Source organism: Gossypium raimondii, chromosome 13 (assembly GCF_025698545.1).
Source record: "Gossypium raimondii isolate GPD5lz chromosome 13, ASM2569854v1, whole genome shotgun sequence".
In the NCBI taxonomy this organism is placed as follows: Eukaryota; Viridiplantae; Streptophyta; class Magnoliopsida; order Malvales; family Malvaceae; genus Gossypium; species Gossypium raimondii.
This window is the reverse complement of record NC_068577.1, coordinates 42,239,025-42,260,942: the sequence shown is the minus strand read 5'-3', so window position 1 is coordinate 42,260,942 and position 21,918 is coordinate 42,239,025. Positions and strand designations below refer to the sequence as shown.

Here is a 21,918-nt window from a genome sequence, read left to right as displayed (position 1 = left end):
AAACGCTTGTTAATTAAACTTGGCAACTATTTATTCATGCTTTGCTTAAATTGTTAGCCTTTTACTTTGTTGTGGAAGGAAACTTGATTTCAAAAAAAAAAAAAAAATTGTTGAATGATTTCTAGTATGAGAATACACAACATGCTTGAAGACAACCATCGACTAAGTAGGGGAGATTTGATAGCAAGTTAATTGTGCATGTTTAATGTACTTATTTTTTGTCAAATCTAGAAAGAATGCTACTAAGCATTTAATTTCTTGTTTAAATTTTATCAGGACACAATTGAAATGCTGAAGTTAAAAAAATCAAGCAAATTGGATTAAATTGAAACAAATAAGTAAGAAAATGGGTCAAATTGAAAAGTTGCATAATTGGTGGCTGTTGAAAAAATCAGATTTGATGTTGTCAAATCCAATAATTAGAAAAATATATTACTTTTTGTTGGATGTGAAACATGATTTTAGAAGGTAGTCATGATAAAATTAGCTTTTGAGAGGTGTATAAAAACCTTGTAATTTTAACACAACTACCTCCTAAAATTATGTTTAACATAAAAAATCAAATATTTTTCTAATTATAGAATTTGACAGCATCAAAATTTGATTTGTTTTCATTAGCCACCAATTCTACAATTTATCTATTTGGCTCCTTTCCTTGTTTTTTGTTTCAATTTAGCCCAATTTACTTGATTTTTTTTACTTCGGCATTCCAATTGCATCCTAATAAAATTTAAATAAGAAATCACAAGCTTAATAGCATTTTATTCAAGATTTGACCAAAAATAAGTAAATTAAACACACAAAATTAACTTACTATTAAATTCTCCCTACTTAGCTGATGTTTGTCCTCAAGCATGTTATTTATTCCCATACTAGAAACCATTCAATAATATTTTTTTTCAAAATAAATTCTCCTTTCACCACCAAGCATAATGCAGACAATTTAAGTGGAGCATAAAGAAACAGTTTCTAAGTTTAACCAACAAGCATTTCATAAAATTTTAACATTATACAAAAATCAACTACTTCACTAACTTAAAACTTAGTCAAATTTTTAGTGATTCTCAATAAAAAAATTTCAATAAGTTTGGGACGTAGTTGAATCCTTTTATGCGAAATGAGATGACAACCAAAGCACCCTACCCCCAGTTACTAAATTTAACACGTTTCCAAACAGATTATTTTTTCCTTACTCATGGCAGCTCGGTTAGCGGAGTGTTTGCAAGTTTTGTTTCGTCACTCGAATCTTTTGATGCGAAATGAGATGACAACCTAAACACCTCATCCCGGTTACTCAATTTGGTCACATTCCCAAAATCTTCACTTATAACTAAGCTGTTAGTAGAGTATGTATATATATTTTACTTATTTCATTTTGTTTTACAGAAGATAAAATTACTTATCTGAGACTCGAGTATTTTTATTAAGTAAGTTTAAAGAGCTAACAATTTTCATGAAATTTTGACTTAGTCACAATATTTTCAATTCTATAAAACACTTGGCAATCAAATTAGGTAATAAGAAGTTATTCATGAATTACCCAAAAATTTGAATTAACTAAGAATAGGAATTAAAAGTTCAATTTCAAAACAAATTAAAGAATAATCTCAGTATAAGAATTAACACATGCAACGAAGAACAAGTAATAGCATGACATGTCCTACGAATCCCCCCTACTTAACCCACATCGTCCTCAATGCGCAATTTTAAAAGTATAAAAAAGAGAAGGGTTAAGTGTACTCCTAATCTTAATTTCGCAAAGAGTGGTGGATGTGATCACCTTGCAATATAACGAGGATATTTGAGATTTGAGCCTCCATTGTGTCTCTTAGAAAACAACACATCAAAATAGATTAAATAATAATTTTTATTTATTTTCAACATAAAATAATCTGAATTAAAATAAAGTAAATAAATATTGGTTGCCTCGTAAAAAGCGTTTTTGTTTAACGTCGTTAGCTCGACAACTTGAAAATGTTATCTATTTGGATCCTTAAGAATTAATTATTCTATTACATGCACTTGGAAGTTCTCGTAGAAAACTTTCAACCTTTACCAATTGACTTTAAAGCACTTTTTGGGTTCCTTCATTATTGGTGGATTGAGACGTCTTTGAGCTTCTCCATTCAAGTTTACCTTTTCCTTTATTGGAATCTTTAAATATTCCAATAACGGTTTGAGCTCTAATTCCGAGGCCTCCATGTGAATGTCAGCCTCACGTATTTGTTCTTTAATAATAAATAATTCATGTTTTTCCATAGCATCGAGATCTAAATTCTTGCATAACACAATTTGTAATTCATCCTGTTTGTGAAATTTAAAATGAAAGTTTATCAACAGTTCAATTATATCAACATTAGAGACATTTTTTTATTTCACTAGGATGACCCATGTTTTCATAAGCATTGAACTTAACCATTTAACCGTCAAATTTCATGGTAAGTGTTTTACTCTGAACATCAATTTTTTGTTTATGCGGTGCTTAAAAATGGTCTCCTGAGTAGAATATCGGAAGAATTTGTTAAGTTGTCATCCTCCATCTCAACGATGTAAAAATCTATAAAAAAGATTAGTTCGTTCACTTTGACGAAGACATTTTTCAACACCCCTTCTAGATACACAACTAGCATTTCTGCTCATTGGATTATCAGCCCTGTTTCTTTCCAATGACTAGTGTTTAGTAATTTAAAAATAGATAAAGGCATAACATTAATTCATGCGCCTAAATCACACATAGCCTTATTAATGCCAACATTACCTATTTTGCAAGATATAGCATACATACATTGATCCTTACACTTAGGGGAAATTTTCCTTTGTAAAATCGTAGAGACGTTTTCTCCAACACTTACTATTTTGTTACTCATGAACTTTTTCTTTCTAATGCATAATTCTTTTCAGAATTTCGCATAGCGTGGAACTTTATTTATTGCATCAAGTAGGGCTATGATAATTTCAACTCTCTAGAACGTCTCTAGGATTTCTTTTTCTTTTTGCTCCTTTTTACATTTGGCCAACATTCTAAAGAACGTGGGTGGTACCACAAATGGTTTCTGTGGAGCTTGCTTCGTAGTAGTTGTTGGATCATGTTTCTGTTATTCCCGTCTAGTTTTGTAGTCACAATTCATGCCAGGTGTTGGCCCCAAAATTGTTTCGCTTTTTAAGGTTATAACACTTACATTTTGTCGTGGATTTGGCTTTGTTTAAGACAACAACTTTTCTTAGGGCTCCAAACGACTAATCGTAAGCGCAAGCTTACTTATTTGCTAATATATTTTTATGTGTGCTTCAGTATTTTGTTGGAACTTTTCGATACTAGCAGCTAATGTCTCCATTATGGCTTCAAAAGATGTCTTTGGGGGGTTAAATTTGTTAAGTCAAAGGTGGCCTTAGTTGATATGACTGGTTGTACTGAGGATTCGATCCAAAGCTTAGATTTAGGTGATCTCTCGACCCTGCATTATAAGTATTTGGAAATGGATTATAATGCCTTTCGGGTGGCCTCAAGAAGTTTCCAATGGCATCTACTCGTGCTATTGTGTCCTCGTGTAAAATCAAACACGAGTCTATTGGATAATAATGCATGGCACAAATACCGCAAAATCGAGTTGGGTTCATTTTTCTTTCAAGTAAAGTTTTAACTACATTGGTGAACTTGTCAATTTTATCTTCTAAGGATGGAGTACTTAGCTTATAAACCCGTCTCTAGATTCTATAGTTGGTCAGAATTGTTGGGAATTCGCATAAATGGTTGAAATTAATTTCATTGCTCCTTGAGGAGTCATGTTAACAAGTGCTCCTCTACTAGCAGCATCGATAATCTTCATTTCCATAAGGAGTAAACCCTCATAGAAATATTGAAGAAGTGATTGTTCAGTTAGGAAATATTGTGGGCAACTTGCACACAATTTTTTGTATCGCTCCTAGTAGTCATAGAGTGATTCGGTCTTCTTTTGTCATATTCCAACAATATTTCTCCTTAATTCAGCTACCTGAGTTATTGGAAAGAACCTGTTAAGAAACAAATAATAAATGTCAAATAATCTATTAACTAATTCTGAAGGTAAATAAAAGAACCATTCTCTAGCAAAGTCGGCTAGTGAGAAAGGAAAAAAACCTAAAGTTTAATTTGATATTCAGTTACTCCTTAAGGTTTCATGCTTAGGCAAACCATGTGGAAATCCTTAAGATGAGTGAGGGTTCCTGTTTTGCAAATCACAGAAAGCAAAAAATAAATAAATTAAGCCAAATTTTAATTCAAATGTTGGTCCTCTCGTCGGATAAGTTATGCACAACATTTGTTGCTCATTCGATGCCACAACAAGCTATCGAATAGTTTGATTCATCATTTCTTTTGGTTCATTGTCAATTTCTTTCGTGTAAGACTATTTCGTATTCGAATTCTTTTAATTGTTTTCCGCGCTGAATAACTTCTTTTCGCAATGGTCGAGCTAACTTCTTAATTTTTTATTTAAACTCCAAAGTCCTCGATTCTGATCTAGTCATAAGTAAAAAAAATGAAAAATTAGAATTATTTCTAGTCTCTGTAAATGACGCCAAAATTTGATTGGCGTCGAAACCATCAAATATAAGTTTCCTACGCTCTGACAAAATTAAACAGTAGTATAGAGAAGTAGGGTCAATCACACAAGGACTGGGACTCCTAATTTTCGTGTTATGTGACCAGATTCCTTAGCCTAAGCAATTGTCGTGCCCAGGACTTGTACGTGCAGAGCTGAAAAAATAAATAAAACGAAATTTTAGTTAATAAAGGAAAATAAAAATAAAAATAAAAATAAAAATAAATAGAACATAATAATAATAGAATGATAATTGCAAAATAAAGTTAAGTAATTTAAATTAAACTTATAAATCAAATATGTGAATTCGTAGCCTTAGCCTCAATACACTCCAAACTCGAATCGATCCTTTAAAATGGATTTTACTTTCAAACGATAAACTAGTTATAACAATCAAGGATATCTCAACCGCCAACTCTTCCTTGTGTAGTTGGTTCCGGTACGACTTACAAACCAACCCTTACTGGTTATCTAACCACGTAACACTCCTCCACCATTTAAAATCTTGATAGCTTTATGATCTAGAAGAGCCCAACTCAAATTAACAACCTAAACCACGTGGGTTATTTAAATTCATAACCATCTCAATTAATGGAATTCAAATAGCTTTTTCTAACTGGAAATGTCAATTTGTTCGCGAAAACTCGAATATGGTAGACAACCTACTCGCTTTCCCAATTATACGCCAAAATAACTTCCTCTCAACGTGCACTTTGAACTGAAATTAGATTAATTTTGAAGGAGGAATATGACTATCCTATATTCTAAAAAGATAATGAATACCATGTTGTAAAATTTTAGTGCAGATTCATTTTTCACAATTCTCTATCGGAACGATGATCAGACTAAAGCTAAATGAAGATTAGTTGAGTATGATATTAATCATGCTTTGTAGGATTATAAGAATGAATTGTAATGTAATGTTGATAAATGAGAACCAAACGCCTCTAATCAACCTATTACAGTTGATTTCCTATTACACCTCTATTCCATTACGCCTCTAATCCAATACAGCGAACCAAACGTGCTCTTAATATACATACTTAATTGACTCATGGCACTATTATATTCCTTTATATGCATACATAACATGATATACCTTTCATTTCAGGACAATATATTCACTTTAAACGCAACCTTCGTTACCCGGACTCGGCTGTTTGGGGTGCCGTACCCGTGTCGACACGATCCGACACAAATTCTGACATGGGATACGGGTCAGATCTGGCAAAAAACGGTGGACACGGCTGTGGGTAATAAACTGAGAAAAGAAGAAAAAGCTTTGATTTGCAGAGATGAGGGAAGAGATAGACATGGTAGAAGGAAGGTGAAGATAGAAGAAAGAGAACAAAAAGACATACCCTATAATTGCTTTGACTTTAACGTCAGGCACAATTTTCGGGAAGTGGAGAGTCTGACAGAGAAAAAAGAAAAGGGGAAGGCGAATAGTCTGATAAGGACAAAAAAATAAAAAAATAAAAAAATAAAAAATGAAATAAGTTATGGGTATATAGAGTTGTACATAGGCCGGGTTGAATCGGGCTCGGTCAAATCTAATTAAAATTTTAGGTCTATTTGTTAGGATAAGTTTGATTCGGCCCGAAGAATAAGTTTAAGATTTTGTTCAAGTTTAGCTCGAACAAAAATATTAATTTTTTATATTATTTATTATATAAATTTTAAATATACATAATATATCAAAAATATTAAAATAAATATTTTCCAATAAATAAAAAATAAAATTAAAAACATATGTATACTTAAATAACACTAGCATATGTGTAATTTAACAAACAAATGCTTCTAAAATAGTAATAAAATTAACAATAAAACAAGAGTTATATAATATACAAATAATAACAACAAAATAGTTCCAACATAATAGTGAGATGGTAGTAAAATAGTGAAAAAATAACAAGAAAATAGCAAAATGAAAATAAAAAAATAGCAATAAAAAGCAATATATTTTTTTTCATATTCAAGCCAAGCTAAGCCAAAAAAGTCTTACCCAAGGCTCGACCCGTTCTCTAAACAAATTTTATTTTTTTGCCCAATCCCAATTTTCGAGCCTATATTTTTATCCAACTCTTCCAGTTTTTAAGCAGGCCTTCGGGCCTAGTTGAGTGGCCCGATCCATGGACAGGTATATGGGTATAGTATTAAACCAATTAAAAGATTTGACTAAAATGGCCACTTAATCATTAAACTTTTAACGGATTACTTATTGGACTTACAAAAAAAAAAAAATTTATTCTTTTAGTCCTTTTAAAACAATTTTAAATTAATTCCTTAAACCCCTATAAAAAAACCCATGTTAAAAAAACATAAAAAATTGCTAGATCTAGTCTCCAATATGTTTTTGTCGTCATCTTCCTCCACTATCTCTTCTATTTCCACTTCCGGTATCAACACTAATGTTCCCATTTATTTATTTTCTCACTAAATAAATTTCAATTGCACCATTCTTTCAAATGCACCATTATTTATGAAAAGATGATAATTCTTCACATATTTTTTTAAAAGAAAATTTCAAAGTCTTTTTGTTAACTCAAGCAGTGAAACCAAACAATAATTGCATTCCAGTTAAATCAAGCCAAAAATAATGAAAAAATTAAAAATACGCACAATTTTCTGTTAACCCAAAGAGTAAAACCATGATAAAGTTTTCTTATTCGAGCGAAGGACGACGAAGCAGAGACAATGGCAACATCATATAGGGCGAAGCTATGATAAATCGATGTATTTTCTTTTGCCTAAACATAAAAAAAATGAAAACTTAGCAAGTATAGCAATAATGTCAACTAAAATTTTGTAATTTTTAAAGAGGCTAAAAGAACCTTTTTTTTTTTTTTGTAAATTTCAGGTCTATTAAACAATCCATTAAGGGTTCAACATCTAAGTAACCATTTTGGTTAATTTTTCTAATGGTAATGACTAAATTAATAAAAAAAATTATAATCAAAATAGAAATCCAAGTTATTTTAGAATGATTTCAGTATAGCTTACCTAAAATACTTTTAAGATATTTTAAAAATTCTACGTTAAAATCATTAATTTAGTTTTTTATTAAAAATAGTATTATAAAAAATCCACCTTAAGTATTGGTGTCCAAATTTTGGAGGGTGTCCCCATATAAATTTTGTTATCACTTGACAAATCTTACACTTGAATCCTTATCAGTGTCGGACACCCATGCCCCCAAGTCCCATTAACATATAATGGAACCATCATAAATGTTGACCCTAGCAATGGATAGTTCTACAATGTCTACAACGAGTGTTTAAATTATCTTTCAGTTCTATGCAGAGAAATTTTGGTGCACTCAACATGGTGAAATATATTCACTTACTGTTAGTAAAAACATAAATTGAACAATCCCTCATTTATTCATTGAAATATATCTTTAGTGAAAAAATTTCTATGCAGGCTTAAAGTCCAGTTACTTATTCAAGACCATACAGCACAAATGGAGTTAATGGTCTTGGGCCGCACCATTGAGAAATTAACTGGAGCAACATTTGCCCAACTCCTACAACTCAGCCAAATGGACAAAAAGGCCTTCCCTGGTCAAAAAATTAATTCGGTCGAGGTTGATTAATAATTTTTTAAAAGTTTAGTTAATAGTTAATTCGGTTTAAAATCGATTAATTAACTGAATTAATTGAAAATTTATATTTGTTATATACATTTTACATATATTAAATTTAGTTAATTTTTTTTATACTTGTTTTAACTAAAAAACAAAAAAAAACATATAAATTTCGGTTAATTCGGTTAACCGATCGAATTTACTGGAAAAATTCGGTTCGGTTAATTTTTTTAAAAAAATTTCGATTCGATTTACGATTAAAGATTTAAAAAATTCGGTTAATTCGATTAATACTGGTTCGGATCGATTAACCGATTGAACACTAATTCCAGAGTTTTGACAACATGTACTATAAACTACTGACTGTGACAAAACGAAGGTGAAAAAGGAAGGCCAGCAACAAAACATGACCCCCCTACACTGGAAAATGATGCAACCATTAATGCAGAGGTCAATACGTTTCCAGCAAAAAAACTGAAAACCAGGTTCGAATCTTTACTAATATATATAACTCATTGGTTACCATCACCTCATACATAAATTTCTCAAACAATTCTTAAACAACAAACCAATTCAATCCCCCTGATCCATTCTTTGTCGCATATTCAAAGCAAACCTACAATGGAAGAGAAAACAGAACCTTCAGCGGCGGACAAACACCAAGATGATGAACAAAGCACCAACACAGAATCTAAGGTATTTTTTTAGCTACAACCCACTTTATCCATTCCTTTAATCTTACATTAGTGCCACGCTTGACTTCCATATAACCAGCTTTATTTTTCAATGTGGCCACCATGGCAGTATCAACCTTTTGTCTAAGTATGGTAAATACCAAGAAGAAGCATATACAACAGAGCCTACAGTATGAAGGAAGAAACATGAAGGAGCAGCAGCATATCCGCCCCAACCACCAGAAAGAAGACAATTAAAAGTAAGTCTGATTGTTATGCTTAACTTCAAATTCAGTTACATTAATACTCAAGCTAAGCTATCAAATATTAAAATAAGTTTGATTATATTCATTTCTGAGCTGAAAAGAATCAATGAGATCATCAGTTCAATGTCAAAGTAACACACTAATTGGCAGAACTCAAATCAATAAATTATGGGGTGAAAATTGCAATACAAAAAAAAAAAAAAAAACTTACTTTTGCTTTGCACTCAACTTACAAGTTTCTACACATACCAACTTAAAAAGCATGTGTTTCTCACAAAGAAAAATGTGGACTGTATCTTATTGAGCGTAAAGCAAATACTCGGTTAATACATCACAAACAAAATCACCTGCCAAATAATACATCTCTAAGCGCATTGTTTGTCAAATTCATTCTCAACTTCGTAGTCTCGCAGAACAAGTCTCCGCATCAGCCATCACCTTAATCCAACCAATGAAGGATCTTACTTGAAGAGTTCTGGATTCAGCCAGTCCCTGCAATCAGGGAGATAACATGTGCATCAGATATTTATGTTATAAGAGAAAAGAATCCCATAAGATACTTCTTAATGTCGTCAAGATGGTCATCCAAGTCTACGATATCCTGCCATTTCTTAGATGAAATGTAACATTTGCTGCTGGCTCCTTGATTGCCAATTGGCTGCCTCCATCAGGTACAGCCAGTTTCCATTTCTTGGATGCATCCCTTGTATAAAGCTAATACATGACAAGATAAACATCATTACTAGCCAAAGACAAAATAAAAATTGTTGAACACATGAATGCATTCAAACTTCTAAAGGAAAATGCCCCTAAATGACCAGAAACTAGTATCGGTCATTTAAAAAAAAAGGTACCCCGAGTTTAACATTACTACAGGAGGCACAAAATATGATGGTCAGTGAAAACATTCAAAGCGCACATACAAGTTTACTGCTAAGATACATCATCTAGAAGATATATAGAGATGGAGTGCCCCGTAGAAGAGCATCTCCAAATACTTCCTCATCCACGGAATGGACAAAAGGAGTACTTCATTAACCCACATATAAATGCAAAAAAACCTAATTAGGCAATGACCCTTCCAACCAACAAGAGCCGTTGTTCCTTTAAGGTAATCCACCTTCTAACAGAGAGAGCAGTGGAACCTCTATGCTACTGAATTAGGAATAGCGATTGCATTTGCAGCCAACACTATAGATCAGACAAGAAGTCTACGACACAGACCAAAATATACAAACCAAATATAGAAAACTTCAAGGTTGTCCAAGTACTCAGCACAAAACGTAATCAGCTCAAGTCACGGGGAGTAGATACGTCAAACTACCTTACATGGATATATAAAGCAACAGAGCCTTCAAGCCCACTGATTTTAACTCCTATTACCGTAAATCGTAAGCTAGATATGCAGCTTTTCCCTACTACCACAGACAGTATTACACGGGCAGTGGAACCGTACTCCCTTCAGTTCGCCCGCAAATCAAACAAAACTAAATAGGTAAAAATTAAAATACAAATACCACGAGTGAACATGAACCTGCATCAGGGGACTCTGGCCTTTTCCTTTGGGCACAGCTTCAAGCTTTTTGTTATCTAACTACAGAAGACAAAGTCACAGAACAGAAAAGGATTGAAACCTACCATAACAAGCAAAGCAGCATATATAACAATATATACACTTCCAGCATTTATCAAAATACATACCAAGAGAATGGTAGCTTGAGGAAAGTAGCGGCAAATATGATCACCAATGTTCTTTGCCACAATGCCTAGCTCTGTATCATCAAATCTCACATTTGCATGAAATAACCCACAATTATCAAGCCCTGAGATCCATAATGCTCCTCAACCTAATCAAAACCAACCCATGATATATGTTGAAAAAACTCAGAGGAAAAAATTCTGTTCTTATTCTACTGCTTTAGTTTACAGATTATAAAGAGAGGAATAATCATTTTAAAGGAAACAAATCCTAATTTCCTAAGAATCAGTAATTGAGATTAGTTTCTATTTACAAGGGAACTACTAGTAATAAGGTAAGGATAGATTATAGGGATTCCAACAGATTTCTATCCTTAATTATAGGGATTCCAACACTCCCCCTCAAGCTGGAGTGTAGATGTTAATCAAACCCAGCTTGCCAATAAGTTCTTCAAACATGTTTCTGTTCAAACTTTTAGTTAACATGTCTGCAACTTGTTGTCTAGTAGGTAGGTAGGTGATGCATACTTCTCCTGAGTGTATTTTTTCTTTTATAAAGTGACGATCTATTTCCACATGTTTGGTCCGATCATGATGCAGGATTATATGCTATCTTGACAAGCACTGGTTGTCACAAAGACATCTTCATAGGTCCGGTATAAGGCACTTTTAGTTCTCCCATAAGTATTTGTATCCAAACTCCTTCGCATATACCATGAGATAGTGCTCGATACTCGCTTCGGCAGACCTGCTGCGTGCTACCACAGACTATTTTTGCTCCTCCACGTCACGAGATTACCCCAAACATAACTACAATAGCCGCTTGTAAAGCGTCTATCATTAATGAACTTGCCCGATCAGCATCGATGTAGACTTCCACGCTTCGGTTGATGCTTCTTGAAGTACAGTGCCTTTACCAGAGTTCCTTTTAGATATCTTAGTATTCTATATGCGACTTCCGGTGCTTCTCCTCGGGCATGCATATCTTGACTAATAACACTCACATTTGAAGGCTATGTCGGACGGGTGTGAGATAGGTAGATGAGCCTTCCTACTAGACGTTGATATCTCCCCTATCGATTTCTTCTCCATCCTCATTAGTTCCCAATTTAAGGTTAAACTCCATAGGAGTTTCGGCCGGTTCTTGCCCATCAAACCAATTTCCGACAGTAGATCAAGAACATATTTCCTTTGGGAAATGAAGATACCTTTTTTCGACCTTGTTACCTCTATACCAAGAAAATATTTAAGACTCCCCAAGTCTTTAAGTTCAAACTCTGTACCAAGAAATTCTTTCAATCTCAAAATTTCGCTCTAGTCATTTCCTGTTAATATTATATCGTCGACATAAACGATAAGGATGCAACATTTACCCTCTTCCGAGTGCTTGTAGAACATGGTGTGGTCTGTCTGCCCTTGAATGTAATTTCTGCTAGTCATAGCTTTTGCAAATCGGTTGAACCACGCTCGTGGAGATTGTTTCAGCCCATACAAAGACTTCTTCAACTTACACACTTGGTCCTTGTTTTCTTCAAACCCGGGTGGGAAATCCATGTAAACCTCCTCATTTAATTCCTCGTTGAGAAAAGCATTTTTTATATCCAATTGAGTCAAGTGCCAATCAAGGTTGGCAGCAAGAGATAGTAGGACCCGAACGGTGTTTAGCTTGGCAACCAGTGCAAACGTCTCTTTGTAGTCGAGACCATAAGTTTGGGTGAATCCCTTAGCCACAAGTCGAGCTTTGTATCGGTCAATACGGCCATCGGGTTTAAATTTCGTAGTGAAAATCCATTTGCATCCTACGATTTTTTCCCTTTAGGTAGATTCGAGACTTCCCATGTTTCATTGTTTTTGAGGGCCTTCATTTCTTCTATCACGGCTTGTCTCCACTCAGCTGATTCAAGAGCCTTTTCTATATTTTTTGGAGTTTTTATAGAATCAACAATAGCCACAAAAGCTTTGTAAGACTTAGATAAATTTCCATAGGATACAAACCGAGAAATATGATGTTGAGTGTAGCTCCTTGTACCCTTTTGAACTGCAATTGGAAGATAGATGGATGGTGACGGAGGTGGGACTTCTGTTTCAGAACAGTCCTCGGTTGGAGATGTAATTGGCACTGCTGTATCAGTTTCAGGAGAACGATTCCGTCGGGAGTAAACCTGTATTTTCTATTTTCCTTGATCAGGTGGCTGTTGTACTTCAGTGGAGGTATTGTTATTGAGAATGACGGTGTTAAATTCTTACTGCACAGGGGAAACAGCAACTAAATCTGGGATAGGTTTGTTTGTGATAATAGTAGTAGGATCAGGAGGTATAATGAGGAGAGTATTAAGGGTCTCATCTTCATTAAAAATCTCCCCCTGAAGATGAGATGCTGCAAAGTATGGTTCATTTTCAAAGAAGGTAACATCCCGAGAGATAAACATTCAGTGCAATGTAGGTGAGTAACACTTATAGTCTTTTTGTGTAGGGGAATATCCAATGAAGATGCAGGTGTGGGCTCGAGGATCAAGTTTGGATTGATTTGGTTGATGGTTATGGACAAAAGCTTTACAAATAGAATATTTTGGCTGGAAGATTAGGAACATGAAATAGAGGGAAGGCCTTTAAAAGAGTATTTAGAGGTGTTTGGAAATTGAGGATCTTTGATGGCATTCGGTTTATGAGATAACAGGCAGTGAGGACAGCTTCTCCCTACAAGTATTTTGAAACATTCATAGTGAACATTATGGCTCGAGTCACATTAAGGAGATGACGATTTTTTCTCTAAGAGATCCCGTTCTGTTGAGGAATGTCAGGACAAGAGCTTTGGTGTATAATGCCTTGGTCAGAAAGGTATGGACTTAAGACAGAGATGAAGTATTCTCTCCCATTGTCAGTACGGAGGGTATGTATGGTAGAGTTGAATTGGGTTCGAACCATTGAGTGAAAATTTTGGAATACTTTGGGTGTTTCAGATTTTTCTTTGAGTAGATAGACCCAACAGACCCTAGTATGATCATCAATGAATGTTATAAACCATCTAGCCCCTGTAATATTTTTCACTCGGCTGGCTCCCCATAAGTCACTATAGATTAGCGAAAAAGGTTGGGACTGAATATGTGGTTTTAATGGGTATGGCAAACGGGTATGTTTAGATAATTGGAAAATTTCACACTTCAAGAAATTAATACTTTTATTTCGAAATAACAGAGGAAGATGTTTTTTCAAATACACAAAGTTTGGATGTGCTAACCTACGGTGCCATAACATATTAGTGCCCTCTTTTGAAGTGGATAGAGCTAATCCCCATTGTGTACTGTTTTTATTCCAAATATATAGTCCATCATCAACTTTAGCAGTGCCAATCATCCTCCTCGATTTCTGTTCCTATATCACACAACTGATTGCAGAAAATTCAGCAAGAACTTTTTCATCCTTAGTAAGTTTACTAATTGAAAGTAAATTACAGGACAAGTTTGGGACATGTAGGACTTTATCGAGAGAAAAACTCTCTGTCATTTGTACTTCTCCTATTCCAGCCACAGGTGAGTAAGAACCGCCAGCTATGCGGATTCGGGATTTGTTATGACAAGGAGTGTAGGTGTGAAACAACGTGGAGTCACCTGTCATGTGATCGGAGGCGCCTGAATCGAGTATCCAAGGAGATTGATTATTAGATTCAAAAGCAATGTTGAGGGCAGTACCTTGAGTGGCTAGAGATCCATGAGTAGTGGGAGTACCAAGTATCTTATGGAGAGTCTCAAGTTGTGTTTTGGTTAAGCGAACATCAAGAACATCATCAGCAGTTGTGGAGGATAACAAGGCAGTCTTATTATCCTTCTGTTTTTTTTCAGGATAGCTATGGAGTTTGAAGCATTTTTCTTTTGTATGACCAACATGATTGCAGTGACTACACCATGGTCTTGTTGATCCAGAATCATTTCCAGCACGTTGTTTTTGTGGCTATGGACCTTTGGAGATGAGTGCAGAGGATTCAGTAGGACGGTTAGAAATCGGGGTCATAGGTTTAGGTTCCTTTGAATCTCCCATCATGACAAGACGACGTTTTTCCTCTCTTCTAACTTCTGCAAATGCTTCACCGATTGTTGGAAGAGGTGATCTCCCCAGAATTCAGCTACGAACCTCGTCTAACTCACGGTTCAGTCCTGCTAAAAACTCATAAAGACGTTCATTGTTGAGATGGGTCATAACCTATTGTGTTCTACGCATTCACCCCAATCTGCCTCATAATACATATCCAGTTCTTGCCACAAAATTTTCAGATTGTTGTAGTAGTGAGTTACCTCTAGTGTTCCTTGTCGGATATCCTTTAACTTAAGCTTGATCTCAAATACTTGGGAGGCGTTTCCAAGATCTGAGTAGTTTTCTTTGACTGCATCCCACATGTATTTTGCATTTTTGAAAAAAAGATAGGTGTGGCTTATACGGCCTTCCATCGAATTGATTAGCCAAGCCATTACAATTGAATTGTTGAGTTCCCAAGTGGCATAAATTGGATCAGCTATGGTTGGTCGTGAAATTTCTCCATTGATGTACCCTAATTTGCCACGACCACGAATCACCATAAGAACTGATTGAGACCATTGCAAGAAGTTCTTCCCATTTAACCGATGATTGGTGATTATAAGGGAGGAATTATTTTCACCTTGAGTGATTCCCTGATTGATATTCTGAGTTATTTGTGATGTCTCAGTTTCAAAGAAATTTTCATTGATATCACCCATTGGAGGACTAAACCGAAGGAATTTTTAGGAAGGGAAATTAGAGAAAAAAATAGGATCGAATGAATCCTAAAGCCCTGATGCCATGAAAAAACTCAGAGGAAAAAATTATGTTCTTATTCTTATGCTTTAGTTTACAGATTATAAAAAGAGGAATAATCATTTTAAAGGAAACAAATCCTAATTTCCTAAGAATCAATAATTGAGATTAGTTTCTATTTACAAGGGAACTACTAGTAATAAGGTAAGATTTCTATCATTAATTATAGGGATTCCAACAAATTTCTATCCTTAATTATAGGGATTCCAACATATGTATATGTATATGTATATGTATATGTATATGTATATGTATATGTATATGTATATGTATATGTATTAGCATCAAAACTTTGTAAACAAGCATAATTGCAAAGAAAAGAATATTTTTGTGTGCTATTCATCTCAGAAGTGAAGAATTCATACATATTACAGAGGATAGAAAAAGAAAAGAAATCAGAAAAAAATCCCTACAAATCAATTCTATGATCCCTACAAATCAGCTCTATGAATCTAACTGTTACTAGATATAGAAAGGCAACTAACACTCCCCTCAAGTTGGAGCATAGATGTCTATCATGCAAAGCTTGTCACTCAATCTGAGGAAGTCTTCCTTCTTAAGTGCTTTAGTGTAATTGTATTGACCACAAAATGACAATTGACTTGATGTGCTTTGTTCATTCATGAAAAACATGATTGCTTGCAATATGAATTGCCGCCTGACTATCACAATGTATAGGAATTAGATCTGAATCGATGATACCAAAATCCTTGAGTAAAGCTTTCAACCAAATGTCGTGTGAGCCATGACACGGTATTCTACTTCAACACTAGATCTTGATATAACTGTCTGTTTCTTACTCTTCCAAGTTATTAGATTCCCACCTACACAGCTACAATAACCTGATGTTGACTTTCTATCACTCTTGTCACTAGCATAGTTTCCATCAGAAAAGCCAACTAATTCCACATGATTGTTATTTTTTAACCATAATTCTTTTCCTGGAGATTTCTTTATATATATGAAAATGTTGCAAGCAACCTCCCAATAATCCTTTTTAGGCTTATCCATAAATTGACTAATCAAGCCCACAACATGCATAATGTCCACAAGTCTAGATTTGGTTCCGTTGGTGTATCTAATGGTTTTGCACCGAGTAAACCTGCTTTTTGTAATAGATCAATTGCATACTTCCTTTGAAATAGTACTACACCTTTACCACAGGCAACTTTAATGCCAAGAAAGTACCTTAATTGACCAAGATCTTTGGTGACAAATTGTTGCTGCAAGTGCTTCTTGGTTACTTCAATGCCATTTATATTACTACCTGACAAGAGTATATCATCAACATAAACAATAAGTACTACAATCCCCGATGAACTATGTTTCACAAATATCGAATGATCAGCCTAACTTCGCTTGAATCCTACTTTAAAAACAACCTAACTGAATTTATCAAACCAAGCTCTAGGACTCTGCTTTAATCCATAAATAGTCCTTTTGAGCTTACATACTAAGTGAGTCTCCCCCTGAGCAACAAATCCATGTGGTTGCTCTATATAAACTTCCTCATTTACATATCTATACAGAAAGACATTCTTGACGTCTAGTTTATACAATGGCCAATCATGATTGACTGCAATAGAGGTGAGAACACGAATAAAGTTATGTTGTGTAACAAGTGAAAAGGTTTCAAAGAAATCGATATCTAGTGTCTAAGTGTATCCAGTTGGGCTTTATACCAATCAACAGAGCCATTAGAATTGTATTTTAAAGTAAAGACCCAATAACAAACAACAAGTGAAACTCCTTTAGGTAAAGGTACCAAGTCCCATGTATGTCTATTGAAAAGAGTTGACATTTCCTCATTCATGTCCTGTTTCCAATTAGGATCTTGAATTGCCTCTGTATAATTTTCTGGAATAGATATGGACAACACGGATAAAGCTAAACGACAAAAAATGACCAAGGTAATTAAAGGAAACAACATTAGAAGTAGAATGTTGGGTACAAGAGCGCTTACCTTTCCGAAAAGCTATTGGAAAATCATTAGGATCATTAGTAGAATGCACTGAAGGAGATGGCTGAGAGATAGGAGGAGTTTGCAAATTATTTTGTCTAGTGTAAACTTGTAAAGGTTTTGAATAAGGAAGAGTTACAGGAGATGGTGTTATTGTGGTAGGAAGAGAAACTGACTCATTGACTTTAAAGTTTTGAAAAAATGATTCTGACTCGGAAAAGGTAACATCTGCTGAAACAAATATTTTTTTGACACTGGATCATAACATTTGTACCCTTTTAGAGTTCTAGAATACCCTAAGAAAACATAATGGACAGCTTTGGGAAACAACTTATCCATACCAGTTTCAAATAGAAGAATAAAGCAAACACACCCAAAAATACGAGTTAAAGAAAATAGGGGAGAATTTGGGAAAAGACATTTAAAAGGAATGTCACCTTTAAGAGTAGAAGATGACATCCGATTAATGAGAAATCCAGCAGTGAGAACATCATCACTCCAAAGATATTTGGGCATATTCATTTGAATCATAATAGTACGAGTAATATCGAGAAGATGTTTGTTTTTACGTTCTGCCACACCATTCTATTGTGGAGTATGACCATATGGTGTTTGGTGAATGAAGTCATTAGCAGAACAAAAATAAGAGAAGTCAGTTTTCATATGTTCTAAAGTAGTATCAGATCGAAAAACATGAATACTTGTAGAAAATTGATTCTTTATCTCATTATTAAAGGTTTGAGATACATAAAAAATAAAAGACCTGCCTTTTAACAAATAAATCCAAGTCATTCAAGAATAATCATCCACAAATGTAATAATTTACTTATGACCAGACACAGTAGGATAACGACAAGGCCCCATAGTGAACTAGATCAAGAGGACTTAAACCTCAACTCTTTCTAGAAGGAAAAAAAAAGCTCTATGATGTTTTCCTAATTGACATGCATCACAATTTATTAAAAAAATGGACTCAAGGAAAGGTACTATTTTTTTTAGCTTGGAAAAATTAGGATGACCTAAACAACAATGACAATCATAAGGTGGCACACCACCAACAACAATAACAATAAAAGAATTAAGATAATAAACACCTCCTGATTTAAATCCATGTCCAATCAATGTATTCGTTTGGAGATCCTAAAAAATTCAATGAGTAGGAAAAAAGATTATAGAACAATTTATAGCTTTTGTGATTTGATGCACTAAAAGAAGATTAAATGATAATTTGGGAACATGTAAGACTTGATTAAGTGTAAGAAAAGGGTATGAACAGTACCAAAACTAGAGACAATGGAAACAGACCCTTCAGCAACAGTAATAGGTGACAGAGATTGATAAGGAGTAAAATTATCAAATTGACGTTGGTCACTAGTCATGTGATTTAATGCACCTGAATCTATTAACCAAGAATTACTAGAAAGAGTTGCTAGTGTAGCTTACCTATTTGAAGAGTATGAGAGGCCATAAAATTAGGTTGTGAGTGAATTAGTCGCTCCTGCTCCACTTTAGAAATTTGAATAACATCCTCAAGTCCAATTGAAAAAAAAATCCATTAGAAGTTAAAGTAGCAGCAGCTGTCTTAGAAATGTTGTGCCTTTTGGTACGTTTGGTAGCCCAATCTGGTTTACCATGATTTTCCCAGCATTCATCTTTGCTATGTTCGTTTTGCCATAAAAATCACATTTTCTATCATGTCCTTTACTCTTGCCATTATTCTGCGCACGTCCTTGTCCAACCATAGTAGAATATTCAAGAGTAATATGTGGAGATGAAAGAGTTCAAGAAGTTGGTTGCAAGCGAGACAAAGTTGCTTAATGAGTAGGCATGGTCCTTTCACCAAGTAATTGACTTCAAGGAGTATTAAACTGGACATTCATATTCATAAGAAATTCACAAACAAAGAGATTTTCTTATTGACTTTTTTGAGTTTCTAAATCTGTAGAGAGGGGCTGCAATTCAAAGAATTTATTGATAATTCCTTTATAGGCAGCAAAAAAATTCAAGAAGGGATTTTTCACCTTGTTTATTATCAAAAAATTGTTGAAACAAAGAGAAAATACAATAATTATTATCATCATTAGAGAACATTTCTTTGATAGAGCCCTACATCTCCTTAGTAGTTGACATCAATTCAACGAAGGCAGCAATCTTAGGTTCCATGGAATTCAGCAACCAAGTTTTCATTACACAATCATATTGACGCCAGGTTGCATATTTGGGATCTTGAGTGTTTGCCATTGTTTGAACTAGATGATGATCACGACCTTGAGAACCAAGGAATGTATGAAATGCTTCAGACCAAAGGGCATAATTTCTACCATTAAATTTCGTGGTAGTTCCAATAGAAGCACATAAATCAAAGTTAGACATGTTGTCTATCATCTTGAATTATAGATTCTAGTACCATAAAAAAATATACACAACCTCAAACACATAGGCACAACTTAAAAAAAAAGGTACAATAAATCAATCACAAAAGACGGGATTGATTAACCCTCACAAAGAAAAAAAATCTTGATATTGAATAAACCTGCTCTGATACTATGTAAATAGGAAAAAATATAGAGAAAAGAATATTGTTGTTGTGTTATTTATCTCAGAAATGAAGAATTTATACATGTTACAAATGATAGAAAAGGAAAGAAATCAATGAACCAAATCCTTGCAAATCAATAAACCAAATCCCTACAAATCAATTCTATGATCCCTAGAAATCAGCTCTATGAATCAACATAAGATTATGTATAAACTGTTATTAGATATAGAAATACAATTAACAATTTTCAAAGACAAGAACTTCCAAAAGGGTCTTTTCTTACCAACAGAGCAACTTTACCAAATAAATAAATAAAAGAAACTATTAATAAAACCATGGAAACTGAATATTAAACCCTAAAATGAGATTACCATGATGATGGCAATCTTAAGATGAGGCAATAAAGGAAGATTGAAGTGAAAGAGAGGGACCGAGTCAATGATCTAAACGACATTTTCATTTTATAGGTTGACTCGGCTGAGTAAGAGGCTGTTAACCGTCGTGGTATTATGCTTCAGTGTATGTAGAACCAACTTTATATAAGCATTCTGAGAGATCTCGTACTTCAACTCGACCGCCATTTTTGGTTTTCTTCATTTGTTTGACTCATTTAGTCTCTTGAATTTATTAGATAATATCAAACCACAACAAAATTCTTTTTTTTTTCATTCAATTATTAATGGTTAATTTCGAATTTAATCTCTATAGTATAATTTATTTAAAAAAATTATAAAAAAAATCTATACTATTGATAAAATTTCTAGTGGAATGGGTGCCATTGGGTTAATCGCATACCAACTTGATTAAAAATTAAGAAAATGTATTTTCATAATTAAAATGAGTCATATTATTTGAAGTATTTTAATATTTTCATTTTAACAAAAAGGAAATTACGAAAATACCCATTCGTAATTAAAATGAGTCATATTATTTGAGGGTATTTTAGTCTTTTATTTTAACAAAACCAAGAAAAATAATCATATAATGAGATTTGAACACGCACTAATTAGATTAATAAAACTTTAAATTTACCACTCAACCAAAATTTTATTTTAATATTTTTTATACAATTTTAGTATTTGATACATTGGTAGTATACTTTTTTTAATCCATAAGTAGCTTTAAAAATTATCATGTGTCTTTCTTTTTTAAATATTTTACTATACCCTTATAGGACACTTGTTAACCCTCTCATCCTGCTTTCGTGGAATCTAAAAACTTCACTAGTAATGTAGCAAATACTTTCCTTTTTTAATATGCACAATTTATTATATCCACATGTTGTATATATTAATAATAATGTTAATTGAGTTAGTGTAACAAGTCAATTTGACAAGAACTCACAATTGATAATAAAACCATGATAAATAATTGTAGTACATTTAGTATTGTTTATCTTATGTAGTTATGTGATTAAATTTCATTTTACTCATAACTTAATTTAATTTTTATTTTAATATCATACATATTTTATGTGTTATTATGATTAATTAGTTTCAAACCATACATTTCACTATTTCTTGTATGTTATTTTAAAACACATATCTGTGTTCTAGATCTGTAGTCTCTGCTCCATGTGATTAGGATTTCTAGTTTATATAAAAATTAAATTAGGTTTTAGTTGAAATGGTAAAGTTGAGATGGTGATGATTATAATGTCTCTTTTGTTCAAATCTCATTATTCTCATTTTTTATACGAACTTTTTTAAAAATTTATCAAAATATAAAATGCTAAAGTACTAAAAACAAGTCATTTGAAAATAATTTAAAAATCAATTAAGCCCC

At 33.5% G+C, this 21,918-nt stretch overlaps 1 pseudogene; it reads right to left on the bottom strand.

Annotated features, from left to right (window-relative positions):
* Positions 1-9,323: 9,323 nt before the first annotated feature.
* Positions 9,324-20,714, bottom strand: LOC105784445 (ER membrane protein complex subunit 8/9 homolog; annotated as a pseudogene).
* Positions 20,715-21,918: the final 1,204 nt, after the last annotated feature.